This window comes from Lolium perenne, chromosome 2 (assembly GCF_019359855.2).
Source record: "Lolium perenne isolate Kyuss_39 chromosome 2, Kyuss_2.0, whole genome shotgun sequence".
NCBI lineage: Eukaryota > Viridiplantae > Streptophyta > Magnoliopsida > Poales > Poaceae > Lolium > Lolium perenne.
This window is the reverse complement of record NC_067245.2, coordinates 128,081,445-128,105,637: the sequence shown is the minus strand read 5'-3', so window position 1 is coordinate 128,105,637 and position 24,193 is coordinate 128,081,445. Positions and strand designations below refer to the sequence as shown.

General features: G+C 46.3%; 1 long non-coding RNA gene across 2 annotated transcripts; it reads left to right on the top strand.

Annotated features, from left to right (window-relative positions):
- The first annotated feature begins 19,787 nt into the window (after positions 1-19,787).
- LOC127330167 (uncharacterized) lies at positions 19,788-21,740 on the top strand. 2 transcript variants are annotated; one of them, XR_007869154.2, is made up of 5 exons: positions 19,788-20,075; positions 20,164-20,260; positions 20,426-20,502; positions 21,386-21,461; positions 21,628-21,734. It is a non-coding gene; the product is annotated as an uncharacterized lncRNA (long non-coding RNA). The 2 variants fall into 2 exon arrangements; XR_007869155.2 differs by lacking the exon at positions 21,386-21,461 and having other exon boundaries at positions 21,628-21,740.
- The last annotated feature ends 2,453 nt before the right edge of the window (positions 21,741-24,193 follow it).

Genomic DNA, 24,193 nt, shown 5'->3' with positions numbered 1-24,193 from the left:
TGGGTAAAGCAACACCCCTCTGCAGAGTGTAAAGAACTGTGACCTGTCACTCCCTGTTCCGGGATAAGGAACTGCGAACGCGGCCGGAAAGGAGCTCCATGAAGTTCTAGTAAACCGGTGAAGGCTGACGGACATAGCTCTTTGGAATAAAAGCAATCTCTTGAAGAAATGATTATCAAAACCTACATTGGTATTAGACTTTCTGGTCTAATATCGTAGCTAGTGCATTAAACACCTCTTATCTATAATGAACTTGTTGAGTATGCTCGTACTCATACCACTCTTAAATCCCATGCTTAGATTATGCAGATAAATCGTCTGGAGGAGGACTACGACAACAATGAAGGAGCCGAGATCATCGGCTATGAAGAACCAGGCCTCTCTGGAGGTATCGAGGGCGTAGACTACCTCATCGTCTACGGAACCGGGGAGGCTTCCGGAGGAGATCAAGCCTGAACATCTCGAGTAGTAGTAGTGGCCGAGCAGCCCGAACTCTTAGTATTTAGCTGCTCGAGGAAATAAATGTATAACTTAACGAGACTCTTATATTGTAAGCTAAGTTGGGTTCGCCTCGAACCCCGGAGTATTCCTCTTAGGACCCAAGAGGAGCTTCGAGACGACATGTGTATGATATTTGTAATAATAAATGAATGAGTTATGGACCTGCTATGTTCTGTTGTACTACTCTGAGGGATGTAATATTTGCGGAATGGTACTTCGTGAATGTTATATCAACGACTGGCATACTACAACATGCAGTGGTATGCAGGGTCACCACACCTGGTTTTCCTTCTGCGTTCCGAGGATCCGGTCCGTGATTCGCCATCATGATGATGATTTCATGGGCGTCCTTCTGCGCGGTAGAGATGCAATGATCCGGGTTGGATTCCAACCTGCACGAAGTATCTGCCTTGCTCTGCTGCTTCATTGCTGAGGCGACGAGCGTACGGATGTAGTTGATGTCAATCTCCTCGTCCTTCTTTTTCAAGATCTCTGCAGCCTTCTTCATGTTATCCTTTGGAGTTGCGAATGGCTGTTGCTCGGTGGGAGTTGCGAAGGTGATCTTGCGAGGTGAATGTTCTAGGACGTCGCCTAGAGGGGGGTGAATAGGCGGTGTATAAAAACTTCTACTTGAGAGCTAAACTAGGTGGAATAAAACTACACATGTGTTTACTAGTTTAGCTCAAGGCCTATCAACTAGGGGTTTGCCTAAGAGCACCAACAACCTATGCTAGCATGATGAGCACAATGTGATAACAAGCTAGGTAAAGCACATCAAGCAAGATAGATGTAACAAGGTAAAGCGCATAGGTTAAGGAGCTCGGGTTGAGAAGTAACCGGTGCACGAGGAGACGATGATGTATCCCGAAGTTCACACACTAAGGTGCTACGTCTCCGTCTAGAGCGGTGTGGAGGCACGTGGCACTCCAATGAGCCACTAGGGCCACCGTATTCTCCTCGAGCCTTTCCACCAAAGGAAAGGCCTTGATCCACTAAAGGACCCTTGGGGTGGTCACCGAACCCGTACATGCTTGGGCAGACGCCAAGTATCGGCTTGAGGCAACTCCACAACACGGAGGCTCTCAAGTACACGGCCACAAGAGGCTATAACACACCACCAAGCCACCAAGATGCTAATGCGCCACAAGAGGCTAACACACTCCACCAAGGAAACAAACTCCACCAAGGATGCTAAAGCGCCACAAGAGGCTAACACACTCCACCAAGGAAACGATGCGCCACAAGAGGCTAACACACTCCACCAAGGAAACACGACCACTAAGGCAATGCGGCCACTAAGGCAAGATGGCCACTAAGGCAAGTACACCACTAAGGTTGAACACTCACTCTACGAGATCGAAACCCCTGAGAGAACTCAAACCGATGCTGTTATCACCAGATTTTAACCAAGTCAGGAGGTGGGCCGTGATTGAGATGGGCTTGGAGGATATACATGGGAAATATTCATGAATCGGCCTCGTGCAAGAGTTTGGGCTAGATTGCCCGTGTATCTGTAAATTATAGTAGGTTACGTGTCGGTTAGAATTAAAAGATAGAGTTTAGCTCGTGCACGGTTGGGATTATTCCCAAGTTAGAAAGTCTACGGACTATAAATATGTATCTAGGGTTATTGAGAAAGGAGGACGATCACGTTCACAACAAACCAATCTAGGCGCATCGCCACCCCTTGTTTCGAGGGTTTCTTCCGGGTAAGCGCTATGGTGCCTAGATCGCATCTTGATATCTAGGCAGTATCTTGTTTATTCATTGTTCATGTGTTGCTCGTACTGAAGCCTTTTTGATGGCGAGCGACACCATTATCATAGATATGTTAGGGTTTGCATCGATATTTACTTGATGTACTCGTTTAGCTTTGCTATCCCTAGATATCTAGTTGTCCTTACACCTATCTTAGGTGTAAGGACATCACCTTGCTTAGTCTTTATTTAGTGGTTCCGATCTGTTACGGTTGTTCCTTGTTCTTCAAGGATTAGTTTAATATCCATATGGTTAGGCCTTGCAAACGGGTTGAAGGATCCAGTAGGGCGTGAGGTACGGTTTGCTGATCCTAGAAGGGATGTTCCGAGGATCAACTTCATGTTGATTTTTAGGCCTTTTCTAGGGTTGGTTTTCCGTTATCTTTCATACCTGCCAGGCTCAATTACGTGTAAGATGTTCCGGTTGTGTGGTGAAAACCCTAGATCGTCGTAGATCGTTTTAGCTTAGTATTGATCAAGCAGGACCACCATGTTATCGTAGATCAAATACGAATCATGGGTGGATCGGCTCCATGAGCCGATTCATAGGATAACCTGAGAGCCGATCGAGGCTCGTATTTAATGTTTATGTGTATGCCATGCAGGAAACTAGTCGAAGCAATCCATCACCTTCCTGACCAGGTATAGGTCAGGTGGCACGCCCTTGCACCAGCTTGGACGTGTGCCGGAGCATTGCGGGCCGTCGCCCGAGGGACCAGGGCCCACCAGCAGTCCTGGGAGCCTCCCGGCTCTACGTGTTGCCCGTCGCTGCTCGCCGGTGGGTTTTGGTGGTCAACACATTCTGGCACGCCCGGTGGGACATTCTTCTACATCAACTGCATCAACATCTGAATCAGGGATGGCAGAAGACCCAGTCACGTACGACGATCTGACTAAGGAGTACAAGAAGAAGTATGACGAAATCAAAGCTCTCTTCGAAGCCGACCTCATCGGCTCTTTCCAGAGGACCCGCTCACACGGCATTAGGTGGAAAGGGTTCTCAGCTGAAGGCGCTCTCGATGAGGTGGATCTGTCCACTGCTTCAAAAGAGCGCACCAGAGCTCTACGCCAGGAAGTTAACTACATGGTAGCTCATTCGCTACACCGACATTCCGAGAGCCTGGTGAACGCTTTCGAGCGCGTTGCGCTTCGTGTGGTCCAGGAAATCATGAAGCATCAGTACTCTTCGTCAGGACCTACACTAGGGACTCACCAAGGAGAGATGCCGCTCTACACCAGACCGCAGCTGCCGTTCTCGCTAGCAGCTCTAGAGCCGCCAGGTTCACCAGCGTTCGTCGTCTACAAGATTGGAGGCGACCCTGCTGATTACCAGTTCATGCTGGAACCACCTAAGGAAATCCCGCATGGATACACGTGCATGTACATGCCAGACTGCAACAACTTGGCGCGCACTAACCAGACTACAGCAGGGGGGATTTCTGGAGCCACAAGAGGAATTTCTGGAGCCACAGGAGCAATTACTGGAGGAGACGCCGATAAGCAGGCGTGGCTGGCTAAATATGCCACCCCAACGGATCAGAAAAATTCAACCCCTGCAGCTCCTACAGTGGACCAGATCAGCGCAATCTTGAGAGACCAGTTCGGCATGGTGCCGAAAAGGAGGGCAATCGGCTATTCCAAGCCTTACCCCAACGAGTATGACGTGATTCCCCTGCCGCCCAAGTATCGGCTCCCTGAGTTCTCAAAGTTTAGTGGCTCAGAAGGCTCTAGTTCAATTGAGCATGTGAGCCGATATTTGGCACAGTTGGGCATGATCTCAGCATCAGACCCGCTACGCGTAAGGTTTTTTGCGCAGTCTCTCACGGGATTGGCTTTTGGATGGTACACCTCGTTGCCACCAGATTTAATCCGGACGTGGAAGCAGATGGAAGAGCAGTTCCACATGCAATATCATTCAGAAGCTTCCGAGGCTGGCATTGCTGATCTGGCACAAGTACGACAGAGGCGCGGAGAAACAGTGTCAGAATACATTCAGCGCTTCAGGGACGTGAGGAACCGATGTTATTCGGCTCGTTTGAATGAGAAAGAAGCGGTTGATCTGGCAGTGGTAGGTCTCGCGTCGCCGATCAAGGACATGGCTTCCCAAGCGGAGTACACTTCACTGGCGCATATGGTTCAAAAACTTTCATTGTATGAACAGCGCCACCCAGAATTGTACCAGGACAAATTCAAACGCGCGATAAGCCTGGTTGAGACAGAAGAGGATGAAGACTCTGCAGGAGACCAGGAAGTAGCCGTGGCTGAATGGGCTCGGGGGGCAAACCCCGTGTCCTGCAAGTGGGTTAAACCACAAGGTCCTGCAAAAGGGTTTGACTTCGACGTAAGCAAAGCTGCGCAGATATTCAATCTTTTGCTTAAGGAGAAGCAGCTAAAGTTACCCGAAGGCCATAGAATCCCCACGGTGCAAGAGATGAACGGAAGGCCATACTGCAAGTGGCATCATTCGTTCACCCATACCACCAGCGACTGCAAAGTGTTGCGTCAGCAGATCCAAATGGCGATAGAACAAGGGCGTCTGATTTTCAGCCAGTATGCCATGAAAGTGGACACGCAACCATTCCCTGCCGTCAACATGGTGGAGTACAGTTGCCCTGCGAGGCGTCAGCCAGATTTCTCGTTCAGTATTAACATGGCAGGGCCTGTATACCACCCTGGCAAGGACAAAGAAGAGAGCAGTCGTTCTCGTGGCAAGGACGAGGAGGAGGCCGGTTCACGCGACCGGCCCCGATATGATGACAAACGTTACATCACCGAAGAACAAGTGAGAAGCGTGCGGTACCAACGACCACTCTTCGAGCACCTTCTTAACAAATATGAGCGTCAGTATGACCAACGCAGGCGGTATGACACGGCTGATGAAAGAGATCATCGGCCTAACGTCAATGACAGAAAGTATCGTCGGTATGATAGAGACGACGAAGGATATGAGCGCCGCGCTAAGGGAAGGTCAAGGGAGCAAGAAGACATGGACCGTCACTGGGACTGCCCTTTCTTTAAACATTGCTGGGACTCAGGAATGAGCCGATTGCCTACAATCGAAAGCTGCCCAGAATGTAGACCAAAGAAGAAGGACGCAGGAGACGTGTCAGTGTTCAAACGTCTAGGGCCTCTCCCATCTCGGAACAAACAAGCTGAGTCCTCTCGAGTGGAAGATCTCGAGGAGTTGGAAGATGAAGAAGAAGAAGAAGAAGAAGAAGAAGAAGATAGATACCACCGACCAAGGTGGTGCCCTGATGGACTCAGCCACTCTCAGAAGCGTAGGGTGCAGCGGCTACGTAGTTTGGAGGAAGCCGAGAGGTTATACCTGCACACGCTGAGGAAGGCGCGGCCCGATCTGGCCGTGAAAATTCAGCAAACTCTGGACGAAGAGGGTCGTCCACAGAAGAAAGAGTGGCGCCCCAAACCAAAGAAAGCCGATGATCAGACATCGGCTAGCACAAACATGGTGTTTATACTTCCGTCGGAGTTTTGTGCACCAAGAGCAGAAGAGGCATCTGTAGCACAACTTGACTGCGGCCCACGGTCAGTTATCTTTGAGAAGCCGCGAGAAAGGAGCTACAGACATCTGAAGGCCCTGTACCTCAAAGGTTATATCAACGGGCAGCCTGTCAACAAGATGTTGGTTGACACGGGAGCGGCAGTCAATATAATGTCGTACTCCATGCTACGTCGCCTGGGATGCTCTAGCGCGGATCTGATCAAAACCAACATCACATTGAGCGACTTCAACGGCCAAGCATCAGAAGCGCAAGGTGTTCTGGGCGTGGATCTGACTGTACGCCGAAAAACAATCCCCACATCATTCTTCATCGTCGACAGCAAAAGTACCTACGCTGTCCTGCTAGGGAGGGATTGGATTCACGCCAACTGCTGCATTCCGTCCACAATGCACCAATGCTTGATACAGTGGGATGGAGATGAAGTGGAGGTCGTCCATGCAGATGACTCAGCCGAAATCTCAACGGCTGGCATGAACATTTGGGACGCGGTAGACCAAGAGCCACTCTCTGGAGTCAGTTTGGACGGCTGTGAGCGCATCGAAGTGACAAAAAATGGGGTGAGGCTGGTCTCATCCACCGGCCTGACAGTGTAGTAAGAGCAAAGTCTATGGATTTGTGTGACAAGGCCGATCCCTGTGATCGGCCCCAAAAAATAGGAAGTAATGATCTCAACTCAAGCATGTCACGTAGATATAGTAGGGCACAAACAAGGTGTAAACCTTCATTGAGCAATGCAATCAAAATGGGGGCCGATTCCAGCAATCGGCCCATATTATCCTCGCCATACGTTTTCCCTGTGTTGAGCATCGATCTAGCAGGAGACGGAAAGCTAGGGTATGGGTTTACATCGGCTGATGAGCAAGAAGAGGTTGACATTGGTCCTGGGGATAAGCCACGACCAACTTTTATCAGCAAAAAGTTAGATCCGCACTTGAGGAGCCTGATGATAGCTTTGTTGAAAGAATACCCAGATTGCTTTGCATGGGATTACACAGAGATGCCTGGGTTAGACAGGAGCATAATTGAGCATTGGCTCCCTCTCAAGAAAGGATTTTGGCCGTTCCAGCAACGAGCACGTCAGATGAAGGCCGAAATTCTTGAAGAAGTCAAGAAAGAGATCGAGAAAATGTTGACCGCCGGGTTCATCAGGCCATGCAGGTATGCTGAGTGGATTTCTAGTATCGTACCTGTAGAGAAAAAGGACGGCCGATGGCGTGTCGCCATAGATTTTCGAGATCTCAACAGAGCTACTCCAAAGGATGAATATCCAATGCCTGTGGCAGAAACATTGATCAATGCAGCTGCTGGCCATAAGGTGTTGAGTTTCATGGATGGCAACGCCGGCTACAACCAAATTTTCATGGCTCCAGAAGATATACACAAGAATGCATTCAGAGTACCAGGATCAGTGGGCTTGTTTGAATATGTGGTCATGACTTTTGGGCTGAAGAATGCCGGTGCAACATACCAAAGGGCCATGAATTACATCTGTCATGATCTGATCGGCAAGTTGGTGGAAATTTACATCGATGACGTGGTGGTCAAGTCTGTCTCCATAGAAGGGCACTTGGATGATTTGCGACGCATCCTGGACCGAACTAGAAAATTCGGGCTAAGAATGAATCCGAAGAAGTGTGCTTTTGGTGTAACGGCCGGTCAGTTCTTGGGTTTTTTGGTTCATGAATGTGGAATTGAGATCGGCCTGAAGAGTCAGGAGGCAGTACGAACCATGCAGCCACCTACCACGAAGAAAGAACTCCAACATCTCATCGGCAAAATCAACTTCGTCCGACGGTTCATATCCAATCTGTCAGGACGAATCGAGCCGTTCATGGCGTTAGTGAAAATTAAATCTGATGACGAGTTTCACTGGGGGGCAGAGCAGCAGCGAGCGTTTGACGAGATTAAACAGTATCTAACGACGTCGCCTGTGTTGGTGCCACCTCAGCAAGACAGACCGTTCTATGTTTACTTATCAGTGGCTGACACTTCCATCGCGTCAGTAGTGGTACAACTTTATGATGGTCTGGAGAAGGTGGCTTTCTACCTCAGCAGAAGGATGTTGGATGCAGAGACAAGGTACCCTGAGATCGAGAAGTTGTGCCTCTGCCTATTTTTCACCTGCACCAAGCTTCGTCACATTTTTCTGTCAGCGGAAATTATCGTCATATGCAAGTCAGACGTCATCAAACATATGTTGTCGGCCCCTGTGTTGAAAGGCCGACTCGGTAAATGGATGTTTGCATTGTCAGAATTTGATCTCCGGTATCAGCCTGCGAAGGCGGTCAAGGGACAAGCATTGGCCGATCTGATTGTTGAACGAATCAACACTGACATAGCAGCACTATCTGTACGTGCATGGGCCATGTTCTTCGATGGATTGGCTTGTGATGATGGTTGTGGCATCGGCATCCTACTCGTGTCGCCTCGGGGGGCAACATACTCCTTCTCAATCAGGTTATCTACCACTTGCACCAATAATGTTGCTGAGTATGAAGCAATACGCAAGGGAATGGAGTTGCTTTTGGAAGCCGGGGCAGAGGCTGTGGAACTTTTTGGAGATTCAAAATTGGTGATTTTCCAGCTCACGGAGGAATATAAGTGCGAGAGTGAGTCACTCTTCCCATTATGGATGCAATGCCGTGAGCTGATGGCACAATTTAGGTACATAAATTTCAATTGGATCCCAAGGTCACAAAATACCGAGGCCAACGACCTCGCACAGGTGGCATCAGGCTACAAGGACGCAACAGATGAAGCCGATGTCTGTGCACGGTTCCTGGAGCAGGATGACTGGAGAGCCGATATCTTCAATTACTTGAAAGATTCGGCTCGGGGGGCACCTAAATGGATAAGGTACAAGGCCATGAAATATGTCCTTATAGGAGATGACATGTTCTACAGGACGTTGGAGGGGTTACTTCTCAAATGCCTAGGACCAGCCGAGTCGAATCGGCTCTTACACGAGGTACACGAAGGCGCCTGTGGAACTCACCAATCGGCTCATAAGATGAAGTGGCTGATCAGGCGATCGGGGTTTTACTGGCCCACCATGCTTGAGGACTGCTTCAGGTACTATAGAGGGTGCCAAGCGTGCCAGATGTTTGGGAAAATTCAGATGGTGCCCGCATCAGCAATGAACCCCATCATCAAGCCTTGGCCATTCCGAGGTTGGGGCATGGATATGATCGGCAAAATCCATCCTGCATCGAGCAAAGGCCACGAGTGGATTTTGGCCATTACAGATTACTTCACTAAATGGGTGGAGGCCATCCCTATGAAGAAGGTAAAATCGGAAGATGTTATCAATTTTGTGAAAGAACATGTCATTCATAGATTTGGGATTCCCCAGACTATTACGACCGATGGAGGTTCGGTCTTCATTTCTAAAGAGTTCAGAAAGTTCTGTGACGACATGGGAATCAAGCTGATCCGATCGTCTCCATACTATGCTCAAGCAAATGGGCAAGCTGAAGCGTCCAACCAGAGCCTCATCAAGCTGATTAAGAGAAAAGTTGACGAGCACCCTAGACGTTGGCATGAGGTGTTGTCAGACGCTTTGTGGGCTTATCGCATGTCATGTCATGGAGCGATAAAAACCTCGCCATACCAGCTGGTCTATGGACAAGAAGCAGTATTGCCTTGGGAAATTACGGCTGGATCGAGACGTGTTACGTTTCAGAATGATCTAACAATTGAGGAATATGCGGCCCTGATGAGTGATAGTATTGAGGATCTGACGGAACTCAGACTTTGGTCGTTGGAGAAGATTAAAGAAAACAAAGCCAAGGTAGCTCGCGCATACAATAAGAAGGTGAGACCAAAGGAGTTTCAGGTTGGTGATCTAGTATGGGAAGCTGTGTTGCCATTAGGAACTAAGGATAAAACATATGGTAAATGGTCTCCTAATTGGCACGGGCCGTACAGAGTCGACCAGGTTTTGAAGGGTAATGCATACATGCTCGAGCAGCTGGACGGTGTTAAATTCCCAGTAGCTGTCAATGGTCAACATCTCAAGAAGTATTTCCCAAGCATGTGGGATGACGGACAGTGAGATATGGAGGCCGATGCATAAAAATCGGCCAGTAAAAAAAATTTACATGCAAGTACAGCCGATGCACAGACATCGACTTCAGACTAAAAAGCCGATGCATAGCCATTTGACTCTAGAGGAACAAGCTCAATCGAGGGATTGGGATGATTCTCCCATTGGATTTGCTGAGGAGTGGAATCTGTGTGTTGGAGATCTAAGTTTCGCATGGCCGGGAATTGACCTGTTTGAACGGCAATTTGGGGGATCTGAGTTTGTTTTCTCAGACGAAGATTGTAGTTACTGTGTGAATAGGCAACTGATTTGGCCTTAATCGCGTGTTATGGTAAAGGCCGATGTACTGCCATCGGCTCTTTGCGCGTTGGCTTGCTTTGACAATCGGCAAAATTAATATGAACGCAAAATCGACATAGGAATATTTTCTTCATTAATAGAAGAGATTTCTTACAGAGAAGAGCTGATTGCTCGAGGAAGGAAGAACAAAAGAGAGGTCTATTGACCAATTTACTACTACTACTAGTCCTATACTACTAGATGATACTCTATGGGCCATCGCTGCCCTCGTCGTCGCCATCGACGCTGCCGTAGGCACTGCTGCCGGCGGGCTCCTCGTCGCTGCTCCTGTAACCTTCGACGGGGGCCTCCTCTTCCTCGTCATCGTCATCATCGTTGTCGTCGTCCGACCCGGCGCGGAAGCGCTTCGCCGGCGGATAGTCCTCGAGGGAATCATCGGACTCCTCTTCTTCCTCCTCGTCGGAGGAGGTGAAGTCGTCCCAGGAGAAGCGGTCGTCCTCGCTCTCCGACTCCAGCTCCCCATTGGCGAGGAATTGGAGGTCGTCGTCTCCGTCGGTCAAGGATTTGTCATCCTCGGACCAGACGGAGGAATCGTGGTCCTCCTGATCCCATTCCTCGGGGGCGCGGCGGTTGTGCGCCGCAGTCAAATTCCACTCCGGCGTGGGCTCCCGAGAGGAGGAGGAGGAGGAGGACTGGGAAGAGAGACCCGACGAGGCGGAGGAGGAGGAAGAGGAAGACATGGCTACAGTGGAAGGGGGTTTTTTGCCGATGGCTAGTACAGAGCAAGGGGATGAAGAGGCGAACTGTTCGGCGCGGTTAAATAAAGGGGATATAGTGGAGATTTAATGCCACAGCAGTTTCCGAGGAAGTGGTGCCAAAAAACTATCAAATCGTGCAGAGAAGCTGAGAAGGCAAGGCATCATGACGAAAGGATACTGCGACGGTTCTGCTCTGCCACGACATGACCCTACGAAAAAAAAACAGAGTGGTTTTGGAATTATCATTGCCAAAACCAGGGGGGCATGTGTTATCACCAGATTTTAACCAAGTCAGGAGGTGGGCCGTGATTGAGATGGGCTTGGAGGATATACATGGGAAATATTCATGAATCGGCCTCGTGCAAGAGTTTGGGCTAGATTGCCCGTGTATCTGTAAATTATAGTAGGTTACGTGTCGGTTAGAATTAAAAGATAGAGTTTAGCTCGTGCACGGTTGGGATTATTCCCAAGTTAGAAAGTCTACGGACTATAAATATGTATCTAGGGTTATTGAGAAAGGAGGACGATCACGTTCACAACAAACCAATCTAGGCGCATCGCCACCCCTTGTTTCGAGGGTTTCTTCCGGGTAAGCGCTATGCTGTCTAGATCGCATCTTGCGATCTAGGCAGTATCTTGTTTATTCATTGTTCATGTGTTGCTCGTACTAAAGCCTTTTTGATGGCGAGCGACACCATTATCATAGATATGTTAGGGTTTGCATCGATATTTACTTGATGTACTCGTTTAGCTTTGCTATCCCTAGATATCTAGCTGTCCTTACACCTATCTTAGGTGTAAGGATAGCACCTTGCTTAGTCTTTATTTAGTGGATCCGATCTGTTACGGTTGTTCCTTGTTCTTCAAGGATTAGTTTAATATCCATATGGTTAGGCCTTGCAAACGGGTTGAAGGATCCAGTAGGGCGTGAGGTACGGTTTGCTGATCCTAGAAGGGATGTTCCGAGGATCAACTTCATGTTGATTTTTAGGCCTTTTCTAGAGTTGGTTTTCCGTTATCTTTCATACCTGCCAGGCTCAATTACGTGTAAGATGTTCCGGTTGTGTGGTGAAAACCCTAGATCATCGTAGATCGTTTTAGCTTAGTATTGATCAAGCAGGACCACCATGTTATCGTAGATCCAATACGAATCATGGGTGGATCGGCTCCATGAGCCGATTCACAGGATAACCTGAGAGCCGATCGAGGCTCGTATTTAATATTTACGTGTATGCCATGCAGGAAACTAGTCGAAGCAATCCATCACCTTCCTGACCAGGTATAGGTCAGGTGGCACGCCCTTGCACCAGCTTGGACGTGTGTCGGAGCATTGCGGGTCGTCGCCCGAGGGACCAGGGCCCACCAGCAGTCCTGGGAGCCTCCCGGCTCTACGTGTTGCCCGTCGCTGCTCGCCGGTGGGTTTTGGTGGTCAACAGATGCCCAAGTTCTTCTCTCCCAAATTCCAACAAAGCTAGAAGAAGCTATTGGGGGAATAATGGAGGAAGAACAAAGAGTGCAGAAACACCAAGAAACTCCAAGATCTAGATCTAGCAAGATCCCCTCACTTGGAGAGGATTCAATTGGTGAAGCTCTAGATCTAGATCTCCTCTCTCCTTTCCCCAAAAATATGCAACAAATAGTGGGGGGATCAAGAGGAGGAAGCAAGAACCCAAGGTCAACAATGGAGGAGAGAAAATGGAGGGGAAGGGTTGGTTTGGTCGGAGGTAGAAGAGAGGTATATATAGGGGGCCCAGAAATATAGCTGTTGGGCTGGAAAAACGGTCAGATTCGCGCCCCAAGTGGTACTACCGCTTGTCAAAGCGGCACTACCGCTCGTACGCGAACTGTGCAGAAATCAGCTGAAAATCGGGCCAAACCGGTAGTACCGCTCTACGGAGCGGTACTACCACTTATGTCTGAAAACAGCAAACTGAGAAAGTGTGAGAGAGAGAGATGGCAGCATGCGGCAGACCAGCGAGCGGCGCGGGGCAGTGCATGCAGCAGCGTGGGGCCATGGCAGTGTATGCAGCAGCGCAGCAGGCTGCGCGCGCGTGTGAACGGCCAAGCGCGGGATCGCGGGATCTCTCCCGATCGGGAGGTCAACGCCTCGAGGAGCCACGGCCTCGCTCGCTCGAGGGAGCAGCGTGGGCATCATGCTGGGCTGGTGCAAGGCAGCGGCCAAAGGAGGAGAGAGGTTGTGCGCGGTTGGTGGGCTGGTGGATGGTGCGGGCTGGTGGCTTGGAGAAGAAGGTGGGCCGGTAGTACCGGGCCCGGTACCGGCCTGGTACCGTAATTGGGTTACGGTACTACCGGCCCGGTACCGCTCCGGATCCAGTAAGGAAAACCGCGCGTGCGGTATTTAGGCCGGTACCGCCCGCGGTAGTACCGCCCGGCCCATATGCTGTTTTTCTTTTCCAAATAATATGCAACACGGAAAACGCAATAACTTGAGCTAGGAAAATCGGAATGACATGAAACCAATTTTGTTGGAAAGAGGGCGACAAGAGCTACCTTCTCACGTGATGAAATCATGCAAAAGAGTGAGTGATGATTTTCTCATGGTCATAGAGGTGTAACCTCTCAATATGGTATATCGGGAAAATCATCACCCTCGCACATGCAACATGCGATGCATCCGGGATCCGTTTTCGATGAGCTAGAGCTTGTCATGGAGATGAACACAAGCTCTAACTCATCTCATGGATAAGAACCAAGAACAACCAAGAAACACGATGCAATGCATGCAAGGTTTGAGCTCTCTCCGATGATGCGACTCACTATCCTATCGAGCACAAACCTTGTCCTTGCGCGTTCTTCTCGAGTCGGCAAGCTCCGTCTTCATACTCTTCATGATTGTACATGCCACCGTCTTCCTTCAACATACCCTCCACCGTCTTCTTCCATCTTCTACGCACGCCACCGTCTTCATCCATCTTCAACGCCGTCTTCTCTCTTCATCTTCTACGCCGTCTTCTCTCTTTCATCTTCAACACCGACTTCGTATCTCTTCGACACCGTCTTCGTCATTGTACTCCGTCTTCTCCATCTTACAACCTTGAGTCCAACACATAGCTATGGACTTGACCTAAGATTGATTCTCAATGCAACCGTTAGTCCATAGGGATTGTCATCAATTACCAAAACCACACATGGGGTAATGGACATGTTCTTACAATCTCCCCCATTTTGGTAATTGATGACAATCTCTTTGAGAGGGTTTAGATATGGAATTTAACGAACAACCCAAGTTGAATATTTAGAACAAACTCCCCCATAATATATGCATGTGTGAATGAACTTGAATTTCATTGCATATACCGACAATTAAAGCCTAGCGGAGTATCCTCTAAATATTCAACCATGCAAAGCAACAAATGCAAGGCATGAGAGGCAAATGCTTAAGAACAACAAAAGCAATTCCCTTAAACCCTCCAAACTTCTCCCCCATTGACCTCGATTGCCAAAATGGACGAAAGGTTTGGAAGGCCAATATAGTGAGCGTTCCTCCATAAGTTGTGCATTTCTCATAATTGTGAGTGAAATCAAATGCACATATTCAATGACGAATATTCGGAGGAAATCAAACTATATTGAGGATCAAAGATTGCAAGAGGATATGAAGGTGAGAAAGCTTCGACAAATGAAGCAAGCAATCAATGAACCAAAAAGAAACACAAGCTTAATAAGAAGCAAGTAAAAAATGAAGCTTGTGCCTAAATCAAGTATGAGTGCTTGAAGATGCAAATAGGATAAAATGAGCACTCATAACAACAACCTTTGTGGAGTCATCATCAAGTCAAATAAGAATGAAGGAATGGACTCCAACAAAGAGGGATATCAAAAGATATGCACCATCTCTTATGTATACAAGTTTCTCTAAGCGGACAACATCACGAAGATATTTGTCCACAAAGAAACATGCACACACAAGATAGGTACAAGAGAGATAGAGCAAGATATCCAAAACAAGCATGCTTAACGACTTATCTCATTTTAAGAATCTAAACCAAATATAAGAAATGAGATAACCAACTTCCAAAGAAAGCAAGGTTCCAAACAAACCAAACCCTCAACACTTTTCATGATGGCACAAAAGTACCGAAAAGAAAAGGTTTGTCTTCCAAGGTCAAATTCTTGAAACAAGGAAGTGTTCTAGCAAACATAGGAGAGCTCCCCCAAGATTAGTGCACTATTTAGAATTTTGCATTTGAATACAAAATGCACAAATGCGGGATTATTGCTCAACCATGCTTGTCAAAACACCAACAAGGTTCAAGTGAAATAAGGAGATCCAAAAGAAGCGAGGAAGACATATGGGAGTCTAACCCATAAGGACAAATTCTTGGCAAGAAATGAAGCAATTGAGCACATGAGCCAAGTGTGAGGATGATCCGGAACAATACCACACAATTTATTACCAATTGTCCACGGACAAGAGGTGTTTAGGAAATGTCCATATGGTAGTTTGCGAGTATGTCCAAGATTATCTTCACAACAAAGAAAGCATATGGTAAAGTGGGATTTGTTTGAGCAAACATGTCACATAGGAGCAAGATAATCTATAATATCAATTCTATGTGAAACAACCTCAAATGTTCACATTTTCTAGGCTTGTAAGATGCACAAAGCATAATACTCCCCCATAAGGTGATAAAGACATTTTTCGTGCAAGAGGCAAATTAGAACCAAGTGAGATAATTCATGGACATTATAGAATTTTAGTTCATCATGTAGCACATTTTAGGATTGTGAAATGTACAGGCATATCACTCCCCCAAAATGGGATAGTCCATTAATTTCTCACATGAGCCAACAACTAAGATATCAATAAGATGCAATAGGCTCAACAAAGAACAATTGTACATGATGTGCCACCCAACATATATAATCAAGCAAGCAAGATAAGCAAGTAGGAGGCACAACATACACAACCACATGCAAGGTACAAAACCAACACATGTAAAAGGGGAGCGGGTAACTTAAAATGTAAATGAGTTGAGGGCACGTTACCGCAAGGAGGAGCATGGGTAAAGGATGAAAGGAATAGTACTTGACTTGAGGAAGTGAAAATGATGAAGATCCCCCAAGTCTTCATGAACTAGTCAAGCCTCCATGCCCTCCACATGTACCTATTGATCAAATTTTGGCTTGTTAGTCCCCAACCAAGTTGGGTCCTAAGAAGTTAGTCACAATAAGCTTGGCAACCCAAATGTTCTTTTTACGAAACCACTTTGAGTGCCAACATATTTGGCAAACACATCGCCAACCTTATCCTTATGTAGAGAATAAGTACCATGGATCAAGATAGGGTTGGATGAGTTACCACTAGTGCAAAAGGAGGAGATGTGGCCCTTCTCACGGCATATGTAGCATCTTCTTCTCTTCCCCTTCTTCTCACTTGATTTCTCCACAACGGGAGCCTTGGCTTGATCCTTCTTGGGTAGCGGCCCTTCTTCACGTCGAGGTAGACCTTGAGCTTGGCCTTGAGGTAGACCATGAGCTCCATCTTGAGGCCGCTTCCCTTGTTTCTTCACGCCAAGTGGCACCTTCTTCAAGGGGCACAATCTAACTTGATTCCCTTCAATCTTGCACTTGAAGCACACAATCTTGGCGGGGTCCTTCACATGCCATTGGCCCTTCTTCCGCTAGTGCGAGGTGGACTTGTTCTTGTTGTTGGAGTTGAATCCAAGTCCACTCTTGTCATTGGGGAATTGCTTCCCTTCATGACCCTTTACCACGTCCTTCTTCAAAGAAGAGACTTGGGCCTCGAGCTCTTCGATTTCCCCTACATGGTTAGTAACAACACAAGTACTAGAGGAAGTGGAAGCTTTATTGTTAGAGCAACAAGGCAAGGTATGTAATTCACCTCAAGATATAGCAATAGCATGGGTGGGTGAATTACTAGCACTAGCACATGGAATTGTAGAACAAGGCATAGAAGGTAGTTCACCACAAGATAAGTCAATAGCATGAGTGGGTGAACTAAAAGCACTAGCACATGGCAAAATAGCATTTTGAGAGGTAGTGCTAGTACTCACATGAGGCTCACAAGATTTTACCTTTGACACGATAGCCTCATGGGCTAACTTTAGCAAATCATGAGAGACTAGAAGATCATCATGGGAGCTAGAAAGCTTTCCATAATTTTCTTCCAATTTCTCATAATTGCTTGTTAGCAAAGCAAGTTGAGCCCTTAGCTCAACATTCTCCTTCAAGATGGGGGCTTCACAAGAGGTAGAGTTAGTAGCACAAGCATTATCAATTATAGCACAAGGAGAAGGCAACTTAGCAAGCTCTAATAGGTTGAGAGCCTTAAATTCCTCATGTGACTCGGTGAGTTTGATGAGCTCACTCTCCATAGCCCTAGAGCTACTTTTGAGAAGCTCAAAATCCTCAAGGAGTTTAGCACGAGCACTTACTAGCTCAACATTTTTAGTTCGAAAATCATATGCCACCTCTAAAGCTCTATCACGAGATTCCTCTACCATAAGTAGCACTAGAGGAATGTTCTCCTCAAGAGTTTCATTGCGTGCTTAACCCGAAACTCGGGGACTAGCTATGCTGGTTTTTTGAGCTTCGCGTTAAGTATTGTGTTCTTAACCCGAAACTCGGGGACTAGCTATGTCGGTTTTTTGAGCTTCACGCTAAGTACTGCGTGCTTAACCCGAAACTCGGGGACTAGCTATGCCGGTTTTTTGAGTAGTTTCGCGCTAAGTACTGCGTGCTTAACCCGAAACTCGGGGACTATGAGGATATATAGGTTCTAAAGTTGAAAACCGGCATCGGTATGAGGGAAAAAGTTAAAGTTCCGGTGAAAAACTTACCAACACGTTGTTGTTGGCATCATGCCAGGCGTTATCGAACTCCTTCACGGCATGCTTGAGATGCCCCAGATGCTGCACCGTGCTCCACGGGCCGCGGGTTGTAACACCCCAACTTTTGCAACCTTGATTAATTGTCCTTATTGCAAAAATTAGGGGGAACAAAAACTTTTTCTAAAGACTAATTAGATGAATTGCCTTGATCTGTTTGTTGTGATGAATTGCCTTGATCTGTTGGTAGATGTATTGTCTTGATTGTTTGTTGAGTTTTGTCTTGAGCCACTTCAAAGAACAACACCCCTAGTGGTAAAACTAGCAACTCACCTAATAAAAACACATGTGTGACTTAGGAAGAATTGTTTTCCTTCTTATTACATCAAACTCTTCTCCTGATGGCAACCTGAGTGTGCCACCGTGATTTTTCTCCTTGTGGTGCAACCTAGCTCATTCATCCTTAATTCAAAACTTGGGATCATCTTCCCCTAGCTACATCCCTCTCTTATATCCACTCATCCTTGTTGGTTTTGAGGCCATGTCGACCATCTGTGTTGACAGGCTTAAAATGTCCAGACTTTGGCAATTGATCTCTAAGCACTCACAACTGTTATTGTTGACTTCAATGCATGAATCTCATCTATACAACATCCTCTTCAACCTCCACGTGTTGCATGTCTCACTCCATCCTTGCAACTCCTATATTCAACTTGATCTCATACCTTATCCAGTGTTTCTGCACTAGATCACTTCTACCTCTTTAACCTCCTGTTTTTATTTTAATCCAAGTTTAATGTTCACAAAACCAAGAGTGGGAAGGATGGGTACATTTCGTAGCCATCATCTACCCTTGAGAACACTTCCCCCTAATTTAGTTTTCTTTCTCAAAAAACCCTATTGTTTTTCCTTCTCTAGTTTTGATCACAAAACTACTTCTAGTCTTATTAAATCTTTTCAAGATATTTCTTCAGAGAAAACAAAGAACTGAAATGGATTTTGTTTTTCATCCCATTTCTAACAAGTACTGATTTCTGAAGCATTACTTTCTAATTTTTTTTCTTTTTAACAAAATTCTTGTTTATGGTACTTATACCATTTCTTGTTACCCTCTTGCTTACTTTACATTTGAGAAAAACTCTACTTTACTTGAGAAAGTAAGTAGAACATTTTGAACTCCTATGTTCCAACTAGTTCTCTCAACATTTTCAAACTCCATTCCACTTGAGTTCTTTCCCAATTGTCCCTAGACAATTGAGGTGTTTCATACACCTTTCAAATAAATCCTTTTTCAAATGGCAACACTTGCACATCTTATGCACACCTCTGATCTATCACATTGTATTTTCCCCATCCCCCAATTCTTGATCAAATGGATGATCATTTGATACTTTCAAACCACTTCCAATTGACCTCTCATTTGTAGAGTACTTTATATTCTCTTCCATCATCACCTTGATCTCATAAATTGATGATTTATGTCAATATATTCATCCTTGTGAGTATATGGATATTTCACTCACGATCTCTCTTAACCTTGCTCTATCATTGACTAAACCACCATCACCATCCCATCTACCTTGGCATGTTCATGCATGGTTGCATGTGGCCAACCCCAATCTTTCAATTTTGAATTCAAATGAAAACTTTTATTCATCAACTATACCTTGGGAACTCTCTTCATCCTAAGTTGGTCTCAACCAAAGTGGTGGAGATTATTATCATGGCACATGGCACATGCCACCCTCATACCCCTTTCTATCTTTAGATAATTACTCCTAATCTTATCATCATCAAAATCACTCATTGACTTTACCTCCTCAACATCATGCCTTGATCTATTCACATGAATGTTGTGCATCTCTCTCACATTTCTCACTTGCTCATGACAAGAAAGGAGCCGTCCATGACTTGAAATTCGGCCAGACCCTCCACCTCATTTCCTTCTCTTGCAAGCCTTGCCTCCCAACTACTCCAATCAATAAATGGGCAGCCACCTTCCTTGGCCAATGAAAAAGGAGGCAGACACCCCTCTCCCTCTATAAATACCCCCTTGGCCGGCCACCACCTCCCCCTTTGCTCATTTTCTTCACTCTCCACTCCCTCACACTCTCCTCCTCTCCTCCACCACGAAATTCTGCTCCTCCTAGCAACCATGGCTGGCCATGGCCATGGAAACCTCTCCAAGATGCAACTCCCTCCTTCCTCAAGCTTCCCCTCACCATGAGAGCTTCCCTCTCCCTCTCTTCTCCCCTAACCCTAGATGAATCCAGCTCTATTTCTCCTTTCTCCTCTCACTAGATTGGATCTTGATGCAGGTGCATGTTGGTCCAAGCATGGAGAAGGTTGAGCTATCCTCAGATCTGAAGTTCTTGAGCAAAGTTCGTCCAAAACCTTGCAGTAATTTCTGTATCTTGCTGTTTCAGATTCTGGTACGAATTTGTAAAATCCGTCAAATCTCGTGTGCAGATCCAAATCGAGTGATTCAAAGTTTCGCAGATAGGTATTAAAAAGATCTACAACTTGGCGTTGGTCTCATCCTCAAATTCGTTACGGATTTTGCATGGTAAATAAAGTTCTGCAAACATGCAGAATCACAGTTTGTTAGATTTCTCCCGTTTTACAATACCTTTTTGAGCAAACTCAACTGTGGGTGAAAGCCCTCTCCAGTACCTTCATTTTGGCGTTGGTTTCACTTCGGTTGACCTCATGAAACTGAAATGGTTCACAGATCAAGATCTGGTCAGATCTGACTTTGTCGAATTAAACCAGGAGCTTGGAAACGAATTTTTGAATGAAACCAACTGGGTAAGAACCACCTATTCAATACCTTTCAGATGCAGCTGACCTAATATTTTTATGATTTATGTACGATTTGTGGTGAATTAAACTTCTTCTGTGTGTTCTGCAGACATGGCTGTTAGCTTTTAAATCACCAAAAATCCATTTTTGAACCTAATTGAGTGATTCCAATTCTGTAGGATTACTGAATGTTTTCTTAATCATCACAAACAAGTTTCAAACCTTTATCTGTTCTGCAACTCCATAGTTAAAGCAAATGGTGAAAACATGCGGTAAACTTTTCAATCCATTTGTGAGAGTTTCAGAAACAATTTGAACTCAAATCCAATTGCGTATGCATCTCTGTTTAAATACCTTTCAAATGCCAGTGGCCTCATATTTTTAGGATTTTTCTACGATTTATGGCTTACAGATCTTGTTTTCTGTACAGTCAGATTCAAAGAAATTCCTAAAATTGTAGGTTTAATATTTTTGGGTGTTTCCAATTGGGTTAGTCTTGTATTAGTACTGGACATCTAGGAAAAATATTATTAGTCTCTGTTCATACATATTTGTTGCTGTTAGTAATGTATATGTGTGACATGCATTGTTGAAGCAAAACTTTTCGGTTTATTTAAAACCCTTGACCAACTCTTTTTAGTAGAGATGGGCAACCTTTGTTTTATGCTTGCAAAACAAAACCTCTGCAACCTAACTTTAGCTCTTTTTTTTTGCTTAAGTTTTCAAATGATGTGGTATATGGTTTGCTTCCTATTTTTGTATAATGTTAAGTGAGCAAATTAAATTAGGAAAACTGATTTCTACTTTTCCAAAAATGTTTCAAATTATAATGTGAATGTTTGTGATGCCAAACTAATGCTCTTGTCCTCTTCATGATGTTATCTACCAGGGGATAATTTGTTTATACCATGGTGATAACCGCGAGAGGCAATTGCTAAGTTGTGATGCACTCATGCCTCTACTAGGTAAATAAATGGGGTTTTCTAAATTGAAACTCTTAAAGTTGTTTTGTGGTATCTATAAGTCCTTAGTATGTTATACCTTGGCTGCATGGTTAGTTGTTGATTGTTGAATGTTGTCTAGTTGATGCAATGTGATTGATTGTGTTCCTTTTATATTTTCCGGCGATAGATGCGAACAATTCCGGAGAAGAAGAATAAGTGGAATCGGACGAGGATTTTATTTATGTTGTTGGGATTCTTATATGGATGGAGTTGAAGAAGTCCAGGGACAAATAAGCCAAGGCAAGCCATCTTTTGATCTATTGCTATTTATCCTTCTTGTTGTGTTCATTGTTTCATTATATACTTGGTTCCTTGTATCATGTGTGATGTTTGGTCCTCTACTCTATGCATACTTATTCCCAAGTATGTTGAACCCCTTGTTGATGTTAGGCATGCTTACCCTAAGCATGTATGCCCCCTTGACCACTTATTTTGTCACCTCCGTAGTGGTATGATATCCCCTTGACACCTCAATTATCATCCTTAATGGTATGATGGCTAGCATCATGCCTTGATGTATCTTAGTTCATCCATAAAACTACAGGTTGGGAACCCCCTTGGAAAAATACCTTGTTGAAAAGAATTTTTGAAAACCTTGGGTGAGTTGGACTTACCCAAGCGTGTGTTTACGAAAGAAAAGGATCTTGGCAAAGATGGTTGGAAAGAAAATCTTGTTTTCGAAAACTTTGGCGCCTAAGTATTCACCCGTGACAATTAACCCGCGCAACCACATCTACTCCAACGTAGGCACGGAGCTTAGCTTGACGTTTGTTCTTCTTAGCATGAGGCACCGCACAACTATACAAGGGTACGGTTACCCACGAGTCCGGGTTGTCATGGTTGGGACAATAGTATAACGGGAGGCCTTCGGGGCTGACCCGTCCGGAAGACACTATGGGTCTCCTGGCTTGGCGGTGGAGCCACGCTCAAAGGGAGGTGAGCTGCCACGGTGCCGGGGAGGTACATACTCCATAGGGTAGGACCTCTTGCTAAGTCGAATGGGCGAAAGGCTATGTTCGGGTATCCGTCGTGGCATATGTTGTTATGCGGGGATGATGCCCACACGATAGGTATCCGGATAGAGGTGGGGAAAGTGTGCAAACTCTGCAGAGTAAAATCTATTCGAATAGCCGCGTCCGCGGTCATGGACGGTTGGAATGGCTGTTGCTTAGCCTGATGAGTTTTTGGTTTACAAAAATTTTTTGGAAAATGAAAGAAATGAACTTGTTTTCGGAGTACCGGAAGGGTACGGGAATGGTTTGGTTGACCATATGGAGATGGTCGGAAAGGAAACAAATTGGGTTACCCCCCTCCCTAGTGTTTTATGTTGTAGAACTCTTTTGAAGTATCTTCTTCAACAAAGATATAGAGATGTCATAGAACCCCTTGAGTATCGATCCCCTTCTTCTAAGATGCCGGGATGCTATATCCACAAGAGAAACTACTTCTCTTCTACATGCTTTATCCACAAGAGAAACTACTTCTCTTCTACATGCTATTTCCACAAGAGAAATTATCTCTTCCCTCTTGTCATCTAGATTAGCACTTGTTATCTTGCACTCTTGCAAAGTACCTTTCTTGATGGTTTGCGAGTACAATTCCAAATGTACTCACGGCTTTGTCCCTGGCTATTTACTTGGCCAGACTTGGAGGAATACGACGGATGAAGAAGGAGTTGGCGACGTCTATGCGAGCTAGGAACGTCTTCCCAGTCAGTTGCCTGTAGGGTTATGGCAGATGACTTGGGTACTGCGCTGCTGAAGTGATGATGCTACTCTGATGTTTAGTTAGGCCCTTCGAGGCTATTATGTAAGTATCGGTCATGTGACCATGTTGTAATTTTCTTATTCCGCTTTGTAATGGATGGTGTAATTTGATATCAGTTCGGTTATGTGTTCACGGCGCACTGATCATGGGATCGTGAACTGTATACATAACAGGGAATTTCGGACAGCTAGTCCGGGGTCCCCACACGGGTGTCAAGCACCAGCTTCTTGTCCTTACCAATGCCGAGGGTGGCATCGGTAAGGTCTGCTAGGTTCCACTTGTCCATGTACCGCTGGAGCGAGCCCAGGTTGGCCTCGCCGCGGTTAAGCTCAACAATCCAGCCCAGCTGCACTGAGACATTCTCGCTGGCAGTGATGGCGGCGCGCCCGGTATGCAGAATGAGGGCTTGGGCCTGGGAGCCGGTAGGTGGAGCTGTCGCAGCTGTTACAGCGCTGGAGAGCTGCTCGGCAGTGACCTTGGTGCCCTTCCGGGAGCTTTTCCGCGGAGCAGGAGGAGGTTTGTTGGCGGATGCTGACGGTGGCGCGGGAGCATCCTTTGCCGGTGAAGAAGAGGGCGGTGGTGCAGATGGTGAACTCTTGGAGGGGGAAGCAGTAGCTTGGCCAGTTTTTTCGAGGACGGGTGGAACCAAAGGTTCCGGCTGCCCGGTTTCTTCTGAGCCGACGCCCATGTTGCTGGCGCCGATGTCTTTGAAGTCTAGAGGGGAAGAAAGGTCCTCCTCTACGCGGCGATGTTTCTGTTTTGGGGCCGCGCTCCCCGAACTTGTTTTACCTCCCTGAGGGGAGGAGTGAGCCTTGCCGGCACCGGAGTGTACCAGACTTTGATGAGGAGGAGGAAGGGTCTTGCCGGAGTCCTTGGAGGTTTCCGGCCTCATTCCGGACGCGCTCCTGGTAAGTTCCTGGGAGGGT